A 24768-nucleotide genomic window follows, 5' to 3' on the forward strand; every position below is an offset into this window, starting at 1 on the left:
CAACATTCAATGGGGGTATCTGTTATTCAAATGAATTCTATTGTTAAATTACTTCGGTATTGGATTTTGCCGAGATAAAGGTTTACCCCAATAAAGAGTGTATAATGGTGGATAGCCATTATTTTGTCATTTAAAAATTTCCAGCTTGTGTTGTAAAATGAATAACCATTGTTTGTACTATCTCTCTTACACACAAACGAAACTGGTCACCATAATCAATTAAACACGTAGCGTCCGTTAAATCTCTCAATTTACTTACATACTGAATATTAGTTTTTATTTTATTCGAAATCATACTTGACCGACATAAATTTAAATCAAGAAGAAAGCGATTATACAAAATAATGTTTTTAACTATCGATAAGAATACTGCATATTACATATTGTGTATTGTGTAATGTATTATTGTATTAGATTTCAAATTACTTGGCCTTGTTCTATCGTCAGTTTGGAAGCTTATGTATAGATTATAGTCTTTTAAATGTACTTTTACTCTTATACATCATAATATTTTATTAAAGAGGATTTTGTTATAGGTGTATGTTTGGCACTTGTTTCCCATCACGTCAACGCATCCGAGCATTGCACTGAAATTATTAATTGAATTTAAACATCGATTTACTTAAAATGATGCTTAAAATACTGGATATGTAAGGATTAAAAATAATTTGATATATACTACACAAAAACGTTTATAATAACTTATACAGAAGATAATATAATATAGTAGCACTACGGTGTGAATTGTAATTTATATTTTTATAATTGTCTGTTTGTGTAAACATTTTCCTGTTTGTGCGTCAAGTCAAGTCATTGACTGTGGGGGGGGGGGGGTGGTGGATCCCCCACATCTCTCAAGGCCTCTGCCGTGAAAGATGTGGGGGATCCACCCCCCACAGTCACAGCGACTTGACTTGACCGCAAACAGGAAAATGTTAAACAAATGGAATTGTGAGAAAAATAATGTTTGAAAGTGTGGATATTTCTATGTTTGAGTGTTCAGATGCTTGATAATCCATCACACAGAATCTAGTGAACGGATTTAAACGAAATTTGGCTTGGCCATTGCTTAGATATGAGAATAAAACATAGACATATTTTTATTCTGAAATAATACTTATTATACAATATTTTATTTCAGACTTTAATATTTTGTTGAACAAATACCATTTTTATATTGTGCTGCAAATAGATATGACAATAATGTTATTTAACTTTTGCTATAGATGGCAGCAGTGATGAATGAATTCGAACAATTTAGTTTGTTTTAGATGTTGAAAATTACCTTTGACATTATGGGACGATATATATGTACAGTAGCTGAAGAAACCAAAAAAGTGACTGCAATGACTCTGTGACTACAATTTGAGGAAACAAACGAGCGCAGTGACACAAAGTGCAATATGGCAGAAACCCAGCGAGGGGACAGTGGCTCTGTTTTGCACTGAAGATAGGTACGATACTGATTATGTATATAACAATGTACATATTTACTCCAAGACTGAACCAAGAAAATAGAATGATATAACGAACAAGACTGGTTATTGTAGGTTGTCATACCTTTGAAGAATTTATAACACAGGACTAAGCAGACATCGAACTGTGTAGCCAGCAAAGTAGGCATGCATTTCATCTTAGATATTAAAATATATAGCCTCTGCCGGTTAGGCTTTTGCCTTGTATCTCGAGGGTCAAAGCCCTAGTAGCTTTCGCTACCTGTCAGTGGGATGTCTCAAAATTTATATTTAATGTTATAATAAACAATTAGATTTATTTTATAAACGGGAAGGTAAACAACAAAGGTAAAATAATCTTGTTTCTGTGAATTTTATAGTATTATATAGTCATGGTCTTCCAATTACAATGTCACAGACGCATGTACATTTTAAATGACGAATTAAGGTAGACATGTTTTATTTTAAATTATAATTATTCATTTACATCAGAAGACCAAACAGCGGCACACAAAGTACGCATAAACTAACATTGTCGGCTGCTACCTGGCGGACAAGGACAGAACTAGAACGACCGTTAACTTGATGGCGAACTCATGACAGACGAGCTCCTCAAGGGCTGCGGTGTATGATCACCCCATCCAGGTGGCCCATGATGACCTCGTGAACAGACAGGGCTCTTTCAGTGCGTGTCCGACAGATAAAATGTGAAGCCCAAACGGACACGAGAGGTTAAAGTCCTCGCGAGCGTTGTTTGCAAGAATTGGAGAAGTTTGGGTCATTAAAATTCCGATTCTTAATTGAAGGGTTACAACATCCACTTGGATAACAAATAATAGATAAGCAAACATGATGGGTTTATCTGATATTAACTGTATTGAAGTTTAAACCCTTACTGCTGATTATTTTACAACAGTGTTTTTCTGTTAACATCTGCCATTTAAGAACCCAGGCTAGTAATTAAACTACTTTTATATTTAAGGTTTGAACAGTAAATCAATTGACCATTAAGAACAGAATTTCACTCATAAAAGTTTTGTAATACAAAAGTTTTGCTTTTAGGATAAAATAAACAGTAAATATATTTTAGTTGTAATGGTTTGACTATGAAGGACCATTGGCCTATGTAGACATTTATTTGAAAGTGGTCGGTCACTTTGGGTTGACACAACATATATTTGTGTATGTTTATCCTTCCTTTGAAAATTGTTGACTTTTAAAACCTTACAAATGTATCTTGAAGCTATACTAACTATATTTGAATGTATATGTACATTAATATTTTAGGGGTGTAGCTCCATGATCAAAGAGTATTTTACACTAGTATTCTAGATGAGTTGTGGTCGGATAGATTGGAACCAAAATTGGCATGAAAATGTCTCTAAAATAAATAACCTATGTTGGTTTTCGGTTCCTTTTGGATAAGGAGATGGTCAAAACAGTTTTTCCTCGATTATTCTAGGCAAGTTTCAAAATACTAAACATTATATTCTTTAATGGAAGTCTACCTAAATAATAAGGGCTGTGGTCCAAAACAGTAAACAAAATCTAAGTAATGTTAAAAAATATTCTACTGATAAACTACCGCATTGAGCACAATACACCACCATTTTTTAAAAACAGAGACAAATAATAATAATAAACAAAACATTAATTATTAATACCACATTTTATAACCAACTATTAGAATAAATTGATACTAAGCACAAACCTACAATTTCAATACCTATACAAATAAGTTACACGCCACCGAGCCTACCGCTGTATGAAAATTATTAAAACTTGATCTGGCTGGCCCGAACTCTAAACCAGGCGTGATGGCGTGGTGGCGACAGAGGTAGTTAGTTATTGCTTGTGCGGTTACTTACTGTCTGACTGTATCCGAATTGATTGGTAATCAATTGGCTTGATTGGAATTGTCCACTTCCTGTGAACCGTTATGGCCGCCCACCATCAAACTGTATTAAAACAAACAAACGCCAACATTCAATGGGGGTATCTGTTATTCAAATGAATTCTATTGTTAAATTACTTCGGTATTGGATTTTGCCGAGATAAAGGTTTACCCCAATAAAGAGTGTATAATGGTGGATAGCCATTATTTTGTCATTTAAAAATTTCCAGCTTGTGTTGTAAAATGAATAACCATTGTTTGTACTATCTCTCTTACACACAAACGAAACTGGTCACCATAATCAATTAAACACGTAGCGTCCGTTAAATCTCTCAATTTACTTACATACTGAATATTAGTTTTTATTTTATTCGAAATCATACTTGACCGACATAAATTTAAATCAAGAAGAAAGCGATTATACAAAATAATGTTTTTAACTATCGATAAGAATACTGCATATTACATATTGTGTATTGTGTAATGTATTATTGTATTAGATTTCAAATTACTTGGCCTTGTTCTATCGTCAGTTTGGAAGCTTATGTATAGATTATAGTCTTTTAAATGTACTTTTACTCTTATACATCATAATATTTTATTAAAGAGGATTTTGTTATAGGTGTATGTTTGGCACTTGTTTCCCATCACGTCAACGCATCCGAGCATTGCACTGAAATTATTAATTGAATTTAAACATCGATTTACTTAAAATGATGCTTAAAATACTGGATATGTAAGGATTAAAAATAATTTGATATATACTACACAAAAACGTTTATAATAACTTATACAGAAGATAATATAATATAGTAGCACTACGGTGTGAATTGTAATTTATATTTTTATAATTGTCTGTTTGTGTAAACATTTTCCTGTTTGTGCGTCAAGTCAAGTCATTGACTGTGGGGGGGGGGGGGTGGTGGATCCCCCACATCTCTCAAGGCCTCTGCCGTGAAAGATGTGGGGGATCCACCCCCCACAGTCACAGCGACTTGACTTGACCGCAAACAGGAAAATGTTAAACAAATGGAATTGTGAGAAAAATAATGTTTGAAAGTGTGGATATTTCTATGTTTGAGTGTTCAGATGCTTGATAATCCATCACACAGAATCTAGTGAACGGATTTAAACGAAATTTGGCTTGGCCATTGCTTAGATATGAGAATAAAACATAGACATATTTTTATTCTGAAATAATACTTATTATACAATATTTTATTTCAGACTTTAATATTTTGTTGAACAAATACCATTTTTATATTGTGCTGCAAATAGATATGACAATAATGTTATTTAACTTTTGCTATAGATGGCAGCAGTGATGAATGAATTCGAACAATTTAGTTTGTTTTAGATGTTGAAAATTACCTTTGACATTATGGGACGATATATATGTACAGTAGCTGAAGAAACCAAAAAAGTGACTGCAATGACTCTGTGACTACAATTTGAGGAAACAAACGAGCGCAGTGACACAAAGTGCAATATGGCAGAAACCCAGCGAGGGGACAGTGGCTCTGTTTTGCACTGAAGATAGGTACGATACTGATTATGTATATAACAATGTACATATTTACTCCAAGACTGAACCAAGAAAATAGAATGATATAACGAACAAGACTGGTTATTGTAGGTTGTCATACCTTTGAAGAATTTATAACACAGGACTAAGCAGACATCGAACTGTGTAGCCAGCAAAGTAGGCATGCATTTCATCTTAGATATTAAAATATATAGCCTCTGCCGGTTAGGCTTTTGCCTTGTATCTCGAGGGTCAAAGCCCTAGTAGCTTTCGCTACCTGTCAGTGGGATGTCTCAAAATTTATATTTAATGTTATAATAAACAATTAGATTTATTTTATAAACGGGAAGGTAAACAACAAAGGTAAAATAATCTTGTTTCTGTGAATTTTATAGTATTATATAGTCATGGTCTTCCAATTACAATGTCACAGACGCATGTACATTTTAAATGACGAATTAAGGTAGACATGTTTTATTTTAAATTATAATTATTCATTTACATCAGAAGACCAAACAGCGGCACACAAAGTACGCATAAACTAACATTGTCGGCTGCTACCTGGCGGACAAGGACAGAACTAGAACGACCGTTAACTTGATGGCGAACTCATGACAGACGAGCTCCTCAAGGGCTGCGGTGTATGATCACCCCATCCAGGTGGCCCATGATGACCTCGTGAACAGACAGGGCTCTTTCAGTGCGTGTCCGACAGATAAAATGTGAAGCCCAAACGGACACGAGAGGTTAAAGTCCTCGCGAGCGTTGTTTGCAAGAATTGGAGAAGTTTGGGTCATTAAAATTCCGATTCTTAATTGAAGGGTTACAACATCCACTTGGATAACAAATAATAGATAAGCAAACATGATGGGTTTATCTGATATTAACTGTATTGAAGTTTAAACCCTTACTGCTGATTATTTTACAACGGTGTTTTTCTGTTAACATCTGCCATTTAAGAACCCAGGCTAGTAATTAAACTACTTTTATATTTAAGGTTTGAACAGTAAATCAATTGACCATTAAGAACAGAATTTCACTCATAAAAGTTTTGTAATACAAAAGTTTTGCTTTTAGGATAAAATAAACAGTAAATATATTTTAGTTGTAATGGTTTGACTATGAAGGACCATTGGCCTATGTAGACATTTATTTGAAAGTGGTCGGTCACTTTGGGTTGACACAACATATATTTGTGTATGTTTATCCTTCCTTTGAAAATTGTTGACTTTTAAAACCTTACAAATGTATCTTGAAGCTATACTAACTATATTTGAATGTATATGTACATTAATATTTTAGGGGTGTAGCTCCATGATCAAAGAGTATTTTACACTAGTATTCTAGATGAGTTGTGGTCGGATAGATTGGAACCAAAATTGGCATGAAAATGTCTCTAAAATAAATAACCTATGTTGGTTTTCGGTTCCTTTTGGATAAGGAGATGGTCAAAACAGTTTTTCCTCGATTATTCTAGGCAAGTTTCAAAATACTAAACATTATATTCTTTAATGGAAGTCTACCTAAATAATAAGGGCTGTGGTCCAAAACAGTAAACAAAATCTAAGTAATGTTAAAAAATATTCTACTGATAAACTACCGCATTGAGCACAATACACCACCATTTTTTAAAAACAGAGACAAATAATAATAATAAACAAAACATTAATTATTAATACCACATTTTATAACCAACTATTAGAATAAATTGATACTAAGCACAAACCTACAATTTCAATACCTATACAAATAAGTTACACGCCACCGAGCCTACCGCTGTATGAAAATTATTAAAACTTGATCTGGCTGGCCCGAACTCTAAACCAGGCGTGATGGCGTGGTGGCGACAGAGGTAGTTAGTTATTGCTTGTGCGGTTACTTACTGTCTGACTGTATCCGAATTGATTGGTAATCAATTGGCTTGATTGGAATTGTCCACTTCCTGTGAACCGTTATGGCCGCCCACCATCAAACTGTATTAAAACAAACAAACGCCAACATTCAATGGGGGTATCTGTTATTCAAATGAATTCTATTGTTAAATTACTTCGGTATTGGATTTTGCCGAGATAAAGGTTTACCCCAATAAAGAGTGTATAATGGTGGATAGCCATTATTTTGTCATTTAAAAATTTCCAGCTTGTGTTGTAAAATGAATAACCATTGTTTGTACTATCTCTCTTACACACAAACGAAACTGGTCACCATAATCAATTAAACACGTAGCGTCCGTTAAATCTCTCAATTTACTTACATACTGAATATTAGTTTTTATTTTATTCGAAATCATACTTGACCGACATAAATTTAAATCAAGAAGAAAGCGATTATACAAAATAATGTTTTTAACTATCGATAAGAATACTGCATATTACATATTGTGTATTGTGTAATGTATTATTGTATTAGATTTCAAATTACTTGGCCTTGTTCTATCGTCAGTTTGGAAGCTTATGTATAGATTATAGTCTTTTAAATGTACTTTTACTCTTATACATCATAATATTTTATTAAAGAGGATTTTGTTATAGGTGTATGTTTGGCACTTGTTTCCCATCACGTCAACGCATCCGAGCATTGCACTGAAATTATTAATTGAATTTAAACATCGATTTACTTAAAATGATGCTTAAAATACTGGATATGTAAGGATTAAAAATAATTTGATATATACTACACAAAAACGTTTATAATAACTTATACAGAAGATAATATAATATAGTAGCACTACGGTGTGAATTGTAATTTATATTTTTATAATTGTCTGTTTGTGTAAACATTTTCCTGTTTGTGCGTCAAGTCAAGTCATTGACTGTGGGGGGGGGGGTGGTGGATCCCCCACATCTCTCAAGGCCTCTGCCGTGAAAGATGTGGGGGATCCACCCCCCACAGTCACAGCGACTTGACTTGACCGCAAACAGGAAAATGTTAAACAAATGGAATTGTGAGAAAAATAATGTTTGAAAGTGTGGATATTTCTATGTTTGAGTGTTCAGATGCTTGATAATCCATCACACAGAATCTAGTGAACGGATTTAAACGAAATTTGGCTTGGCCATTGCTTAGATATGAGAATAAAACATAGACATATTTTTATTCTGAAATAATACTTATTATACAATATTTTATTTCAGACTTTAATATTTTGTTGAACAAATACCATTTTTATATTGTGCTGCAAATAGATATGACAATAATGTTATTTAACTTTTGCTATAGATGGCAGCAGTGATGAATGAATTCGAACAATTTAGTTTGTTTTAGATGTTGAAAATTACCTTTGACATTATGGGACGATATATATGTACAGTAGCTGAAGAAACCAAAAAAGTGACTGCAATGACTCTGTGACTACAATTTGAGGAAACAAACGAGCGCAGTGACACAAAGTGCAATATGGCAGAAACCCAGCGAGGGGACAGTGGCTCTGTTTTGCACTGAAGATAGGTACGATACTGATTATGTATATAACAATGTACATATTTACTCCAAGACTGAACCAAGAAAATAGAATGATATAACGAACAAGACTGGTTATTGTAGGTTGTCATACCTTTGAAGAATTTATAACACAGGACTAAGCAGACATCGAACTGTGTAGCCAGCAAAGTAGGCATGCATTTCATCTTAGATATTAAAATATATAGCCTCTGCCGGTTAGGCTTTTGCCTTGTATCTCGAGGGTCAAAGCCCTAGTAGCTTTCGCTACCTGTCAGTGGGATGTCTCAAAATTTATATTTAATGTTATAATAAACAATTAGATTTATTTTATAAACGGGAAGGTAAACAACAAAGGTAAAATAATCTTGTTTCTGTGAATTTTATAGTATTATATAGTCATGGTCTTCCAATTACAATGTCACAGACGCATGTACATTTTAAATGACGAATTAAGGTAGACATGTTTTATTTTAAATTATAATTATTCATTTACATCAGAAGACCAAACAGCGGCACACAAAGTACGCATAAACTAACATTGTCGGCTGCTACCTGGCGGACAAGGACAGAACTAGAACGACCGTTAACTTGATGGCGAACTCATGACAGACGAGCTCCTCAAGGGCTGCGGTGTATGATCACCCCATCCAGGTGGCCCATGATGACCTCGTGAACAGACAGGGCTCTTTCAGTGCGTGTCCGACAGATAAAATGTGAAGCCCAAACGGACACGAGAGGTTAAAGTCCTCGCGAGCGTTGTTTGCAAGAATTGGAGAAGTTTGGGTCATTAAAATTCCGATTCTTAATTGAAGGGTTACAACATCCACTTGGATAACAAATAATAGATAAGCAAACATGATGGGTTTATCTGATATTAACTGTATTGAAGTTTAAACCCTTACTGCTGATTATTTTACAACGGTGTTTTTCTGTTAACATCTGCCATTTAAGAACCCAGGCTAGTAATTAAACTACTTTTATATTTAAGGTTTGAACAGTAAATCAATTGACCATTAAGAACAGAATTTCACTCATAAAAGTTTTGTAATACAAAAGTTTTGCTTTTAGGATAAAATAAACAGTAAATATATTTTAGTTGTAATGGTTTGACTATGAAGGACCATTGGCCTATGTAGACATTTATTTGAAAGTGGTCGGTCACTTTGGGTTGACACAACATATATTTGTGTATGTTTATCCTTCCTTTGAAAATTGTTGACTTTTAAAACCTTACAAATGTATCTTGAAGCTATACTAACTATATTTGAATGTATATGTACATTAATATTTTAGGGGTGTAGCTCCATGATCAAAGAGTATTTTACACTAGTATTCTAGATGAGTTGTGGTCGGATAGATTGGAACCAAAATTGGCATGAAAATGTCTCTAAAATAAATAACCTATGTTGGTTTTCGGTTCCTTTTGGATAAGGAGATGGTCAAAACAGTTTTTCCTCGATTATTCTAGGCAAGTTTCAAAATACTAAACATTATATTCTTTAATGGAAGTCTACCTAAATAATAAGGGCTGTGGTCCAAAACAGTAAACAAAATCTAAGTAATGTTAAAAAATATTCTACTGATAAACTACCGCATTGAGCACAATACACCACCATTTTTTAAAAACAGAGACAAATAATAATAATAAACAAAACATTAATTATTAATACCACATTTTATAACCAACTATTAGAATAAATTGATACTAAGCACAAACCTACAATTTCAATACCTATACAAATAAGTTACACGCCACCGAGCCTACCGCTGTATGAAAATTATTAAAACTTGATCTGGCTGGCCCGAACTCTAAACCAGGCGTGATGGCGTGGTGGCGACAGAGGTAGTTAGTTATTGCTTGTGCGGTTACTTACTGTCTGACTGTATCCGAATTGATTGGTAATCAATTGGCTTGATTGGAATTGTCCACTTCCTGTGAACCGTTATGGCCGCCCACCATCAAACTGTATTAAAACAAACAAACGCCAACATTCAATGGGGGTATCTGTTATTCAAATGAATTCTATTGTTAAATTACTTCGGTATTGGATTTTGCCGAGATAAAGGTTTACCCCAATAAAGAGTGTATAATGGTGGATAGCCATTATTTTGTCATTTAAAAATTTCCAGCTTGTGTTGTAAAATGAATAACCATTGTTTGTACTATCTCTCTTACACACAAACGAAACTGGTCACCATAATCAATTAAACACGTAGCGTCCGTTAAATCTCTCAATTTACTTACATACTGAATATTAGTTTTTATTTTATTCGAAATCATACTTGACCGACATAAATTTAAATCAAGAAGAAAGCGATTATACAAAATAATGTTTTTAACTATCGATAAGAATACTGCATATTACATATTGTGTATTGTGTAATGTATTATTGTATTAGATTTCAAATTACTTGGCCTTGTTCTATCGTCAGTTTGGAAGCTTATGTATAGATTATAGTCTTTTAAATGTACTTTTACTCTTATACATCATAATATTTTATTAAAGAGGATTTTGTTATAGGTGTATGTTTGGCACTTGTTTCCCATCACGTCAACGCATCCGAGCATTGCACTGAAATTATTAATTGAATTTAAACATCGATTTACTTAAAATGATGCTTAAAATACTGGATATGTAAGGATTAAAAATAATTTGATATATACTACACAAAAACGTTTATAATAACTTATACAGAAGATAATATAATATAGTAGCACTACGGTGTGAATTGTAATTTATATTTTTATAATTGTCTGTTTGTGTAAACATTTTCCTGTTTGTGCGTCAAGTCAAGTCATTGACTGTGGGGGGGGGGTGGTGGATCCCCCACATCTCTCAAGGCCTCTGCCGTGAAAGATGTGGGGGATCCACCCCCCACAGTCACAGCGACTTGACTTGACCGCAAACAGGAAAATGTTAAACAAATGGAATTGTGAGAAAAATAATGTTTGAAAGTGTGGATATTTCTATGTTTGAGTGTTCAGATGCTTGATAATCCATCACACAGAATCTAGTGAACGGATTTAAACGAAATTTGGCTTGGCCATTGCTTAGATATGAGAATAAAACATAGACATATTTTTATTCTGAAATAATACTTATTATACAATATTTTATTTCAGACTTTAATATTTTGTTGAACAAATACCATTTTTATATTGTGCTGCAAATAGATATGACAATAATGTTATTTAACTTTTGCTATAGATGGCAGCAGTGATGAATGAATTCGAACAATTTAGTTTGTTTTAGATGTTGAAAATTACCTTTGACATTATGGGACGATATATATGTACAGTAGCTGAAGAAACCAAAAAAGTGACTGCAATGACTCTGTGACTACAATTTGAGGAAACAAACGAGCGCAGTGACACAAAGTGCAATATGGCAGAAACCCAGCGAGGGGACAGTGGCTCTGTTTTGCACTGAAGATAGGTACGATACTGATTATGTATATAACAATGTACATATTTACTCCAAGACTGAACCAAGAAAATAGAATGATATAACGAACAAGACTGGTTATTGTAGGTTGTCATACCTTTGAAGAATTTATAACACAGGACTAAGCAGACATCGAACTGTGTAGCCAGCAAAGTAGGCATGCATTTCATCTTAGATATTAAAATATATAGCCTCTGCCGGTTAGGCTTTTGCCTTGTATCTCGAGGGTCAAAGCCCTAGTAGCTTTCGCTACCTGTCAGTGGGATGTCTCAAAATTTATATTTAATGTTATAATAAACAATTAGATTTATTTTATAAACGGGAAGGTAAACAACAAAGGTAAAATAATCTTGTTTCTGTGAATTTTATAGTATTATATAGTCATGGTCTTCCAATTACAATGTCACAGACGCATGTACATTTTAAATGACGAATTAAGGTAGACATGTTTTATTTTAAATTATAATTATTCATTTACATCAGAAGACCAAACAGCGGCACACAAAGTACGCATAAACTAACATTGTCGGCTGCTACCTGGCGGACAAGGACAGAACTAGAACGACCGTTAACTTGATGGCGAACTCATGACAGACGAGCTCCTCAAGGGCTGCGGTGTATGATCACCCCATCCAGGTGGCCCATGATGACCTCGTGAACAGACAGGGCTCTTTCAGTGCGTGTCCGACAGATAAAATGTGAAGCCCAAACGGACACGAGAGGTTAAAGTCCTCGCGAGCGTTGTTTGCAAGAATTGGAGAAGTTTGGGTCATTAAAATTCCGATTCTTAATTGAAGGGTTACAACATCCACTTGGATAACAAATAATAGATAAGCAAACATGATGGGTTTATCTGATATTAACTGTATTGAAGTTTAAACCCTTACTGCTGATTATTTTACAACGGTGTTTTTCTGTTAACATCTGCCATTTAAGAACCCAGGCTAGTAATTAAACTACTTTTATATTTAAGGTTTGAACAGTAAATCAATTGACCATTAAGAACAGAATTTCACTCATAAAAGTTTTGTAATACAAAAGTTTTGCTTTTAGGATAAAATAAACAGTAAATATATTTTAGTTGTAATGGTTTGACTATGAAGGACCATTGGCCTATGTAGACATTTATTTGAAAGTGGTCGGTCACTTTGGGTTGACACAACATATATTTGTGTATGTTTATCCTTCCTTTGAAAATTGTTGACTTTTAAAACCTTACAAATGTATCTTGAAGCTATACTAACTATATTTGAATGTATATGTACATTAATATTTTAGGGGTGTAGCTCCATGATCAAAGAGTATTTTACACTAGTATTCTAGATGAGTTGTGGTCGGATAGATTGGAACCAAAATTGGCATGAAAATGTCTCTAAAATAAATAACCTATGTTGGTTTTCGGTTCCTTTTGGATAAGGAGATGGTCAAAACAGTTTTTCCTCGATTATTCTAGGCAAGTTTCAAAATACTAAACATTATATTCTTTAATGGAAGTCTACCTAAATAATAAGGGCTGTGGTCCAAAACAGTAAACAAAATCTAAGTAATGTTAAAAAATATTCTACTGATAAACTACCGCATTGAGCACAATACACCACCATTTTTTAAAAACAGAGACAAATAATAATAATAAACAAAACATTAATTATTAATACCACATTTTATAACCAACTATTAGAATAAATTGATACTAAGCACAAACCTACAATTTCAATACCTATACAAATAAGTTACACGCCACCGAGCCTACCGCTGTATGAAAATTATTAAAACTTGATCTGGCTGGCCCGAACTCTAAACCAGGCGTGATGGCGTGGTGGCGACAGAGGTAGTTAGTTATTGCTTGTGCGGTTACTTACTGTCTGACTGTATCCGAATTGATTGGTAATCAATTGGCTTGATTGGAATTGTCCACTTCCTGTGAACCGTTATGGCCGCCCACCATCAAACTGTATTAAAACAAACAAACGCCAACATTCAATGGGGGTATCTGTTATTCAAATGAATTCTATTGTTAAATTACTTCGGTATTGGATTTTGCCGAGATAAAGGTTTACCCCAATAAAGAGTGTATAATGGTGGATAGCCATTATTTTGTCATTTAAAAATTTCCAGCTTGTGTTGTAAAATGAATAACCATTGTTTGTACTATCTCTCTTACACACAAACGAAACTGGTCACCATAATCAATTAAACACGTAGCGTCCGTTAAATCTCTCAATTTACTTACATACTGAATATTAGTTTTTATTTTATTCGAAATCATACTTGACCGACATAAATTTAAATCAAGAAGAAAGCGATTATACAAAATAATGTTTTTAACTATCGATAAGAATACTGCATATTACATATTGTGTATTGTGTAATGTATTATTGTATTAGATTTCAAATTACTTGGCCTTGTTCTATCGTCAGTTTGGAAGCTTATGTATAGATTATAGTCTTTTAAATGTACTTTTACTCTTATACATCATAATATTTTATTAAAGAGGATTTTGTTATAGGTGTATGTTTGGCACTTGTTTCCCATCACGTCAACGCATCCGAGCATTGCACTGAAATTATTAATTGAATTTAAACATCGATTTACTTAAAATGATGCTTAAAATACTGGATATGTAAGGATTAAAAATAATTTGATATATACTACACAAAAACGTTTATAATAACTTATACAGAAGATAATATAATATAGTAGCACTACGGTGTGAATTGTAATTTATATTTTTATAATTGTCTGTTTGTGTAAACATTTTCCTGTTTGTGCGTCAAGTCAAGTCATTGACTGTGGGGGGGGGGGGGTGGTGGATCCCCCACATCTCTCAAGGCCTCTGCCGTGAAAGATGTGGGGGATCCACCCCCCACAGTCACAGCGACTTGACTTGACCGCAAACAGGAAAATGTTAAACAAATGGAATTGTGAGAAAAATAATGTTTGAAAGTGTGGATATTTCTATGTTTGAGTGTTCAGATGCTTGATAATCCATCACACAGAATCTAGTGAACGGATTTAAACGAAATTTGGCTTGGCCATTGCTTAGATATGAGAATAAAACATAGACATATTTTTATTCTGAAATAATACTTATTATACAATATTTTATTTCAGACTTTAATATTTTGTTGAACAAATACCATTTTTATATTGTGCTGCAAATAGATATGACAATAATGTTATTTAACTTTTGCTATAGATGGCAGCAGTGATGAATGAATTCGAACAATTTAGTTTGTTTTAGATGTTGAAAATTACCTTTGACATTATGGGACGATATATATGTACAGTAGCTGAAGAAACCAAAAAAGTGACTGCAATGACTCTGTGACTACAATTTGAGGAAACAAACGAGCGCAGTGACACAAAGTGCAATATGGCAGAAACCCAGCGAGGGGACAGTGGCTCTGTTTTGCACTGAAGATAGGTACGATACTGATTATGTATATAACAATGTACATATTTACTCCAAGACTGAACCAAGAAAATAGAATGATATAACGAACAAGACTGGTTATTGTAGGTTGTCATACCTTTGAAGAATTTATAACACAGGACTAAGCAGACATCGAACTGTGTAGCCAGCAAAGTAGGCATGCATTTCATCTTAGATATTAAAATATATAGCCTCTGCCGGTTAGGCTTTTGCCTTGTATCTCGAGGGTCAAAGCCCTAGTAGCTTTCGCTACCTGTCAGTGGGATGTCTCAAAATTTATATTTAATGTTATAATAAACAATTAGATTTATTTTATAAACGGGAAGGTAAACAACAAAGGTAAAATAATCTTGTTTCTGTGAATTTTATAGTATTATATAGTCATGGTCTTCCAATTACAATGTCACAGACGCATGTACATTTTAAATGACGAATTAAGGTAGACATGTTTTATTTTAAATTATAATTATTCATTTACATCAGAAGACCAAACAGCGGCACACAAAGTACGCATAAACTAACATTGTCGGCTGCTACCTGGCGGACAAGGACAGAACTAGAACGACCGTTAACTTGATGGCGAACTCATGACAGACGAGCTCCTCAAGGGCTGCGGTGTATGATCACCCCATCCAGGTGGCCCATGATGACCTCGTGAACAGACAGGGCTCTTTCAGTGCGTGTCCGACAGATAAAATGTGAAGCCCAAACGGACACGAGAGGTTAAAGTCCTCGCGAGCGTTGTTTGCAAGAATTGGAGAAGTTTGGGTCATTAAAATTCCGATTCTTAATTGAAGGGTTACAACATCCACTTGGATAACAAATAATAGATAAGCAAACATGATGGGTTTATCTGATATTAACTGTATTGAAGTTTAAACCCTTACTGCTGATTATTTTACAACGGTGTTTTTCTGTTAACATCTGCCATTTAAGAACCCAGGCTAGTAATTAAACTACTTTTATATTTAAGGTTTGAACAGTAAATCAATTGACCATTAAGAACAGAATTTCACTCATAAAAGTTTTGTAATACAAAAGTTTTGCTTTTAGGATAAAATAAACAGTAAATATATTTTAGTTGTAATGGTTTGACTATGAAGGACCATTGGCCTATGTAGACATTTATTTGAAAGTGGTCGGTCACTTTGGGTTGACACAACATATATTTGTGTATGTTTATCCTTCCTTTGAAAATTGTTGACTTTTAAAACCTTACAAATGTATCTTGAAGCTATACTAACTATATTTGAATGTATATGTACATTAATATTTTAGGGGTGTAGCTCCATGATCAAAGAGTATTTTACACTAGTATTCTAGATGAGTTGTGGTCGGATAGATTGGAACCAAAATTGGCATGAAAATGTCTCTAAAATAAATAACCTATGTTGGTTTTCGGTTCCTTTTGGATAAGGAGATGGTCAAAACAGTTTTTCCTCGATTATTCTAGGCAAGTTTCAAAATACTAAACATTATATTCTTTAATGGAAGTCTACCTAAATAATAAGGGCTGTGGTCCAAAACAGTAAACAAAATCTAAGTAATGTTAAAAAATATTCTACTGATAAACTACCGCATTGAGCACAATACACCACCATTTTTTAAAAACAGAGACAAATAATAATAATAAACAAAACATTAATTATTAATACCACATTTTATAACCAACTATTAGAATAAATTGATACTAAGCACAAACCTACAATTTCAATACCTATACAAATAAGTTACACGCCACCGAGCCTACCGCTGTATGAAAATTATTAAAACTTGATCTGGCTGGCCCGAACTCTAAACCAGGCGTGATGGCGTGGTGGCGACAGAGGTAGTTAGTTATTGCTTGTGCGGTTACTTACTGTCTGACTGTATCCGAATTGATTGGTAATCAATTGGCTTGATTGGAATTGTCCACTTCCTGTGAACCGTTATGGCCGCCCACCATCAAACTGTATTAAAACAAACAAACGCCAACATTCAATGGGGGTATCTGTTATTCAAATGAATTCTATTGTTAAATTACTTCGGTATTGGATTTTGCCGAGATAAAGGTTTACCCCAATAAAGAGTGTATAATGGTGGATAGCCATTATTTTGTCATTTAAAAATTTCCAGCTTGTGTTGTAAAATGAATAACCATTGTTTGTACTATCTCTCTTACACACAAACGAAACTGGTCACCATAATCAATTAAACACGTAGCGTCCGTTAAATCTCTCAATTTACTTACATACTGAATATTAGTTTTTATTTTATTCGAAATCATACTTGACCGACATAAATTTAAATCAAGAAGAAAGCGATTATACAAAATAATGTTTTTAACTATCGATAAGAATACTGCATATTACATATTGTGTATTGTGTAATGTATTATTGTATTAGATTTCAAATTACTTGGCCTTGTTCTATCGTCAGTTTGGAAGCTTATGTATAGATTATAGTCTTTTAAATGTACTTTTACTCTTATACATCATAATATTTTATTAAAGAGGATTTTGTTATAGGTGTATGTTTGGCACTTGTTTCCCATCACGTCAACGCATCCGAGCATTGCACTGAAATTATTAATTGAATTTAAACATCGATTTACTTAAAATGATGCTTAAAATACTGGATATGTAAGGATTAAAAATAATTTGATATATACTACACAAAAACGTTTATAATAACTTATACAGAAGATAATATAATATAGTAGCACTACGGTGTGAATTGTAATTTATATTTTTATAATTGTCTGTTTGTGTAAACATTTTCCTGTTTGTGCGTCAAGTCAAGTCATTGACTGTGGGGGGGGGGGGTGGTGGATCCCCCACATCTCTCAAGGCCTCTGCCGTGAAAGATGTGGGGGATCCACCCCCCACAGTCACAGCGACTTGACTTGACCGCAAACAGGAAAATGTTAAACAAATGGAATTGTGAGAAAAATAATGTTTGAAAGTGTGGATATTTCTATGTTTGAGTGTTCAGATGCTTGATAATCCATCACACAGAATCTAGTGAACGGATTTAAACGAAATTTGGCTTGGCCATTGCTTAGATATGAGAATAAAACATAGACATATTTTTATTCTGAAATAATACTTATTATACAATATTTTATTTCAGACTTTAATATTTTGTTGAACAAATACCATTTTTATATTGTGCTGCAAATAGATATGACAATAATGTTATTTAACTTTTGCTATAGATGGCAGCAGTGATGAATGAATTCGAACAATTTAGTTTGTTTTAGATGTTGAAAATTACCTTTGACATTATGGGACGATATATATGTACAGTAGCTGAAGAAACCAAAAAAGTGACTGCAATGACTCTGTGACTACAATTTGAGGAAACAAACGAGCGCAGTGACACAAAGTGCAATATGGCAGAAACCCAGCGAGGGGACAGTGGCTCTGTTTTGCACTGAAGATAGGTACGATACTGATTATGTATATAACAATGTACATATTTACTCCAAGACTGAACCAAGAAAATAGAATGATATAACGAACAAGACTGGTTATTGTAGGTTGTCATACCTTTGAAGAATTTATAACACAGGACTAAGCAGACATCGAACTGTGTAGCCAGCAAAGTAGGCATGCATTTCATCTTAGATATTAAAATATATAGCCTCTGCCGGTTAGGCTTTTGCCTTGTATCTCGAGGGTCAAAGCCCTAGTAGCTTTCGCTACCTGTCAGTGGGATGTCTCAAAATTTATATTTAATGTTATAATAAACAATTAGATTTATTTTATAAACGGGAAGGTAAACAACAAAGGTAAAATAATCTTGTTTCTGTGAATTTTATAGTATTATATAGTCATGGTCTTCCAATTACAATGTCACAGACGCATGTACATTTTAAATGACGAATTAAGGTAGACATGTTTTATTTTAAATTATAATTATTCATTTACATCAGAAGACCAAACAGCGGCACACAAAGTACGCATAAACTAACATTGTCGGCTGCTACCTGGCGGACAAGGACAGAACTAGAACGACCGTTAACTTGATGGCGAACTCATGACAGACGAGCTCCTCAAGGGCTGCGGTGTATGATCACCCCATCCAGGTGGCCCATGATGACCTCGTGAACAGACAGGGCTCTTTCAGTGCGTGTCCGACAGATAAAATGTGAAGCCCAAACGGACACGAGAGGTTAAAGTCCTCGCGAGCGTTGTTTGCAAGAATTGGAGAAGTTTGGGTCATTAAAATTCCGATTCTTAATTGAAGGGTTACAACATCCACTTGGATAACAAATAATAGATAAGCAAACATGATGGGTTTATCTGATATTAACTGTATTGAAGTTTAAACCCTTACTGCTGATTATTTTACAACGGTGTTTTTCTGTTAACATCTGCCATTTAAGAACCCAGGCTAGTAATTAAACTACTTTTATATTTAAGGTTTGAACAGTAAATCAATTGACCATTAAGAACAGAATTTCACTCATAAAAGTTTTGTAATACAAAAGTTTTGCTTTTAGGATAAAATAAACAGTAAATATATTTTAGTTGTAATGGTTTGACTATGAAGGACCATTGGCCTATGTAGACATTTATTTGAAAGTGGTCGGTCACTTTGGGTTGACACAACATATATTTGTGTATGTTTATCCTTCCTTTGAAAATTGTTGACTTTTAAAACCTTACAAATGTATCTTGAAGCTATACTAACTATATTTGAATGTATATGTACATTAATATTTTAGGGGTGTAGCTCCATGATCAAAGAGTATTTTACACTAGTATTCTAGATGAGTTGTGGTCGGATAGATTGGAACCAAAATTGGCATGAAAATGTCTCTAAAATAAATAACCTATGTTGGTTTTCGGTTCCTTTTGGATAAGGAGATGGTCAAAACAGTTTTTCCTCGATTATTCTAGGCAAGTTTCAAAATACTAAACATTATATTCTTTAATGGAAGTCTACCTAAATAATAAGGGCTGTGGTCCAAAACAGTAAACAAAATCTAAGTAATGTTAAAAAATATCTTCTACTGATAAACTACCGCATTGAGCACAATACACCACCATTTTTTAAAAACAGAGACAAATAATAATAATAAACAAAACATTAATTATTAATACCACATTTTATAACCAACTATTAGAATAAATTGATACTAAGCACAAACCTACAATTTCAATACCTATACAAATAAGTTACACGCCACCGAGCCTACCGCTGTATGAAAATTATTAAAACTTGATCTGGCTGGCCCGAACTCTAAACCAGGCGTGATGGCGTGGTGGCGACAGAGGTAGTTAGTTATTGCTTGTGCGGTTACTTACTGTCTGACTGTATCCGAATTGATTGGTAATCAATTGGCTTGATTGGAATTGTCCACTTCCTGTGAACCGTTATGGCCGCCCACCATCAAACTGTATTAAAACAAACAAACGCCAACATTCAATGGGGGTATCTGTTATTCAAATGAATTCTATTGTTAAATTACTTCGGTATTGGATTTTGCCGAGATAAAGGTTTACCCCAATAAAGAGTGTATAATGGTGGATAGCCATTATTTTGTCATTTAAAAATTTCCAGCTTGTGTTGTAAAATGAATAACCATTGTTTGTACTATCTCTCTTACACACAAACGAAACTGGTCACCATAATCAATTAAACACGTAGCGTCCGTTAAATCTCTCAATTTACTTACATACTGAATATTAGTTTTTATTTTATTCGAAATCATACTTGACCGACATAAATTTAAATCAAGAAGAAAGCGATTATACAAAATAATGTTTTTAACTATCGATAAGAATACTGCATATTACATATTGTGTATTGTGTAATGTATTATTGTATTAGATTTCAAATTACTTGGCCTTGTTCTATCGTCAGTTTAAACTTTGGAAGCTTATGTATAGATTATAGTCTTTTAAATGTACTTTTACTCTTATACATCATAATATTTTATTAAAGAGGATTTTGTTATAGGTGTATGTTTGGCACTTGTTTCCCATCACGTCAACGCATCCGAGCATTGCACTGAAATTATTAATTGAATTTAAACATCGATTTACTTAAAATGATGCTTAAAATACTGGATATGTAAGGATTAAAAATAATTTGATATATACTACACAAAAACGTTTATAATAACTTATACAGAAGATAATATAATATAGTAGCACTACGGTGTGAATTGTAATTTATATTTTTATAATTGTCTGTTTGTGTAAACATTTTCCTGTTTGTGCGTCAAGTCAAGTCATTGACTGTGGGTGGTGGATCCCCCACATCTCTCAAGGCCTCTGCCGTGAAAGATGTGGGGGATCCACCCCCCACAGTCACAGCGACTTGACTTGACCGCAAACAGGAAAATGTTAAACAAATGGAATTGTGAGAAAAATAATGTTTGAAAGTGTGGATATTTCTATGTTTGAGTGTTCAGATGCTTGATAATCCATCACACAGAATCTAGTGAACGGATTTAAACGAAATTTGGCTTGGCCATTGCTTAGATATGAGAATAAAACATAGACATATTTTTATTCTGAAATAATACTTATTATACAATATTTTATTTCAGACTTTAATATTTTGTTGAACAAATACCATTTTTATATTGTGCTGCAAATAGATATGACAATAATGTTATTTAACTTTTGCTATAGATGGCAGCAGTGATGAATGAATTCGAACAATTTAGTTTGTTTTAGATGTTGAAAATTACCTTTGACATTATGGGACGATATATATGTACAGTAGCTGAAGAAACCAAAAAAGTGACTGCAATGACTCTGTGACTACAATTTGAGGAAACAAACGAGCGCAGTGACACAAAGTGCAATATGGCAGAAACCCAGCGAGGGGACAGTGGCTCTGTTTTGCACTGAAGATAGGTACGATACTGATTATGTATATAACAATGTACATATTTACTCCAAGACTGAACCAAGAAAATAGAATGATATAACGAACAAGACTGGTTATTGTAGGTTGTCATACCTTTGAAGAATTTATAACACAGGACTAAGCAGACATCGAACTGTGTAGCCAGCAAAGTAGGCATGCATTTCATCTTAGATATTAAAATATATAGCCTCTGCCGGTTAGGCTTTTGCCTTGTATCTCGAGGGTCAAAGCCCTAGTAGCTTTCGCTACCTGTCAGTGGGATGTCTCAAAATTTATATTTAATGTTATAATAAACAATTAGATTTATTTTATAAACAGGAAGGAAAGGTAAAATAATCTTGTTTCTGTGAATTTTATAGTATTATATAGTCATGGTCTTCCAATTACAATGTCACAGACGCATGTACATTTTAAATGACGAATTAAGGTAGACATGTTGTATTTTAAATTATAATTATTCATTTACATCAGAAGACCAAACAGCGGCACACAAAGTACGCATAAACTAACATTGTCGGCTGCTACCTGGCGGACAAGGACAGAACTAGAACGACCGTTAACTTGATGGCGAACTCATGACAGACGAGCTCCTCAAGGGCTGCGGTGTATGATCACCCCATCCAGGTGGCCCATGATGACCTCGTGAACAGACAGGGCTCTTTCAGTGCGTGTTAGTGGTGGTTAAAGCTACCTTTACATTGGAAAGAAATTGCGCAAGTTGTGTGTCCGACAGATAAAATGTGAAGCCCAAACGGACACGAGAGGTTAAAGTCCTCGCGAGCGTTGTTTGCAAGAATTGGAGAAGTTTGGGTCATTAAAATTCCGATTCTTAATTGAAGGGTTACAACATCCACTTGGATAACAAATAATAGATAAGCAAACATGATGGGTTTATCTGATATTAACTGTATTGAAGTTTAAACCCTTACTGCTGATTATTTTACAACGGTGTTTTTCTGTTAACATCTGCCATTTAAGAACCCAGGCTAGTTATTAAAATACTTTTATATTTTTTAAGGTTTAAACAGTAAATCAATTGACTATTAAGCACAGAATTTCACTCATAAAAGTTTTGTAATACAAAAGTTTTGCTTTTAGGATAAAATAAATAGTAAATATATTTTAGTTGTAATGGTTTGACTATGAAGGACCATTGGCCTATGTAGACATTTATTTGAAAGTGGTCGGTCACTTTGGGTTGACACAACATATATTTGTGTATGTTTATCCTTCCTTTGAAAATTGTTGACTTTTAAAACCTTACAAATGTATCTTGAAGCTATACTAACTTTATATGAATGTATATGTACATTAATATTTTAGGGGTGTAGCTCCATGATCAAAGAGTATTTTACACTAGTATTCTAGATGAGTTGTGGTCGGATAGATTGGAACCAAAATTGGCATGAAAATGTCTCTAAAATAAATAACCTATGTTGGTTTTCGGTTCCTTTTGGGATAAGGAGATGGTCAAAACGGGTTTCCTCGATTATTCTAGGCAAGTTTCAAAATACTAAACATTACATCCTTTAATGGAAGTCTACCTAAATCATAAAGGCTGTGGTCAAAAACAGTAAACAAAATCTAAGTAATGATCAAAAATATCTTATACTGGTAAACTACCGCATTGAGCACAACATACCACAAGTTTTTAAAAACAGAGACAAATAATAATAATAAACAAAACATTAATTATTAATACCACATTTTATAACCAACTATTAGAAGAAATTGATGCCCAAACCTACAATTTCAATGTCTACACAAATAAGTTACACGCCACCGAGCCTACCGCTGTATGAAAATTATTAAAACCATTCTGGCTAGCCCGAACTCTAAACCAGGCGTGATGGCGTGGTGGCGTCAGAGGTAGTTAGTTATGGCTTGTGCGGTTACTTACTGTCTGACTGTATCAGAATTGATTGGCAATCAATTGGCTTGATTGGAATTGTCCACTTCCTGTGAACCGTTATGGCCGCCCACCATCAAACTGTATTAAAACAAACAAACGCCAACATACAATGGGGGTATCTGTTATTCAAATGGATTCTATTGTTAAATTACTTCAGTATTGGATTTTACCGAGATAAAAGTTTACCCCAATAAAGAGTGTATAATGGTGGATAGCCATTATTTTGTCATTTAAAAATTTCCAGCTTGTGTTGTAAAATGAATAACCATTGTTTGTACTATCTCTCTTACACACAAACGAAACTGGTCACCATAATCAATTAAACACGTAGCGTCCGTTAAATCTCTCAATTTACTTACATACTGAATATTAGTTTTTATTTTATTCGAAATCGTACTTGACCGACATAAATTTAAATCAAGAAGAAAGCGATTATACAAAATAATGTTTTTAACTATCGATAAGAATACTGCATATTACATATTGTGTATTGTGTAATGTATTATTGTATTAGATTTCAAATTACTTGGCCTTGTTCTATCGTCAGTTTTTGGAAGCTTATGTATAGATTATAGTCTTTTAAATGTACTTTTACTCTTATACATCATAATATTTTATTAAAGAGGATTTTGTTATAGGTGTATGTTTGGCACTTGTTTCCCATCACGTCAACGCATCCGAGCATTGCACTGAAATTATTAATTGAATTTAAACATCGATTTACTTAAAATGATGCTTAAAATACTGGATATGTAAGGATTAAAAATAATTTGATATATACTACACAAAAAC

General features: G+C 33.7%; 1 long non-coding RNA gene across 6 annotated transcripts in view; it reads right to left on the reverse strand.

The window, feature by feature from the left end:
• The window catches only part of LOC124356834, a 39763-nt gene extending 15246 nt beyond the window's left edge, over positions 1 to 24517 (reverse strand). For 4 of the 6 annotated variants that reach the window (XR_006921899.1, XR_006921900.1, XR_006921896.1 and 1 more), the window contains exons 1-5: positions 20489 to 21431; positions 17054 to 17143; positions 13620 to 13709; positions 6757 to 10278; positions 3323 to 3412 (exon numbers count right to left, since the gene is read on the reverse strand). This is a non-coding gene — a long non-coding RNA (uncharacterized LOC124356834). Of the gene's footprint in view, positions 1 to 3322; positions 3413 to 6756; positions 10279 to 13619; positions 13710 to 17053; positions 17144 to 20488; positions 21432 to 23964 lie in introns of those variants that run through there. The other 2 variants (XR_006921897.1, XR_006921898.1) reach the window with 2 other exon arrangements.
• Positions 24518 to 24768: the final 251 nt, after the last annotated feature.

The sequence above is a fragment of the Homalodisca vitripennis genome, chromosome 3 (genome assembly GCF_021130785.1).
Source record: "Homalodisca vitripennis isolate AUS2020 chromosome 3, UT_GWSS_2.1, whole genome shotgun sequence".
Classification (NCBI taxonomy): domain Eukaryota; kingdom Metazoa; phylum Arthropoda; class Insecta; order Hemiptera; family Cicadellidae; genus Homalodisca; species Homalodisca vitripennis.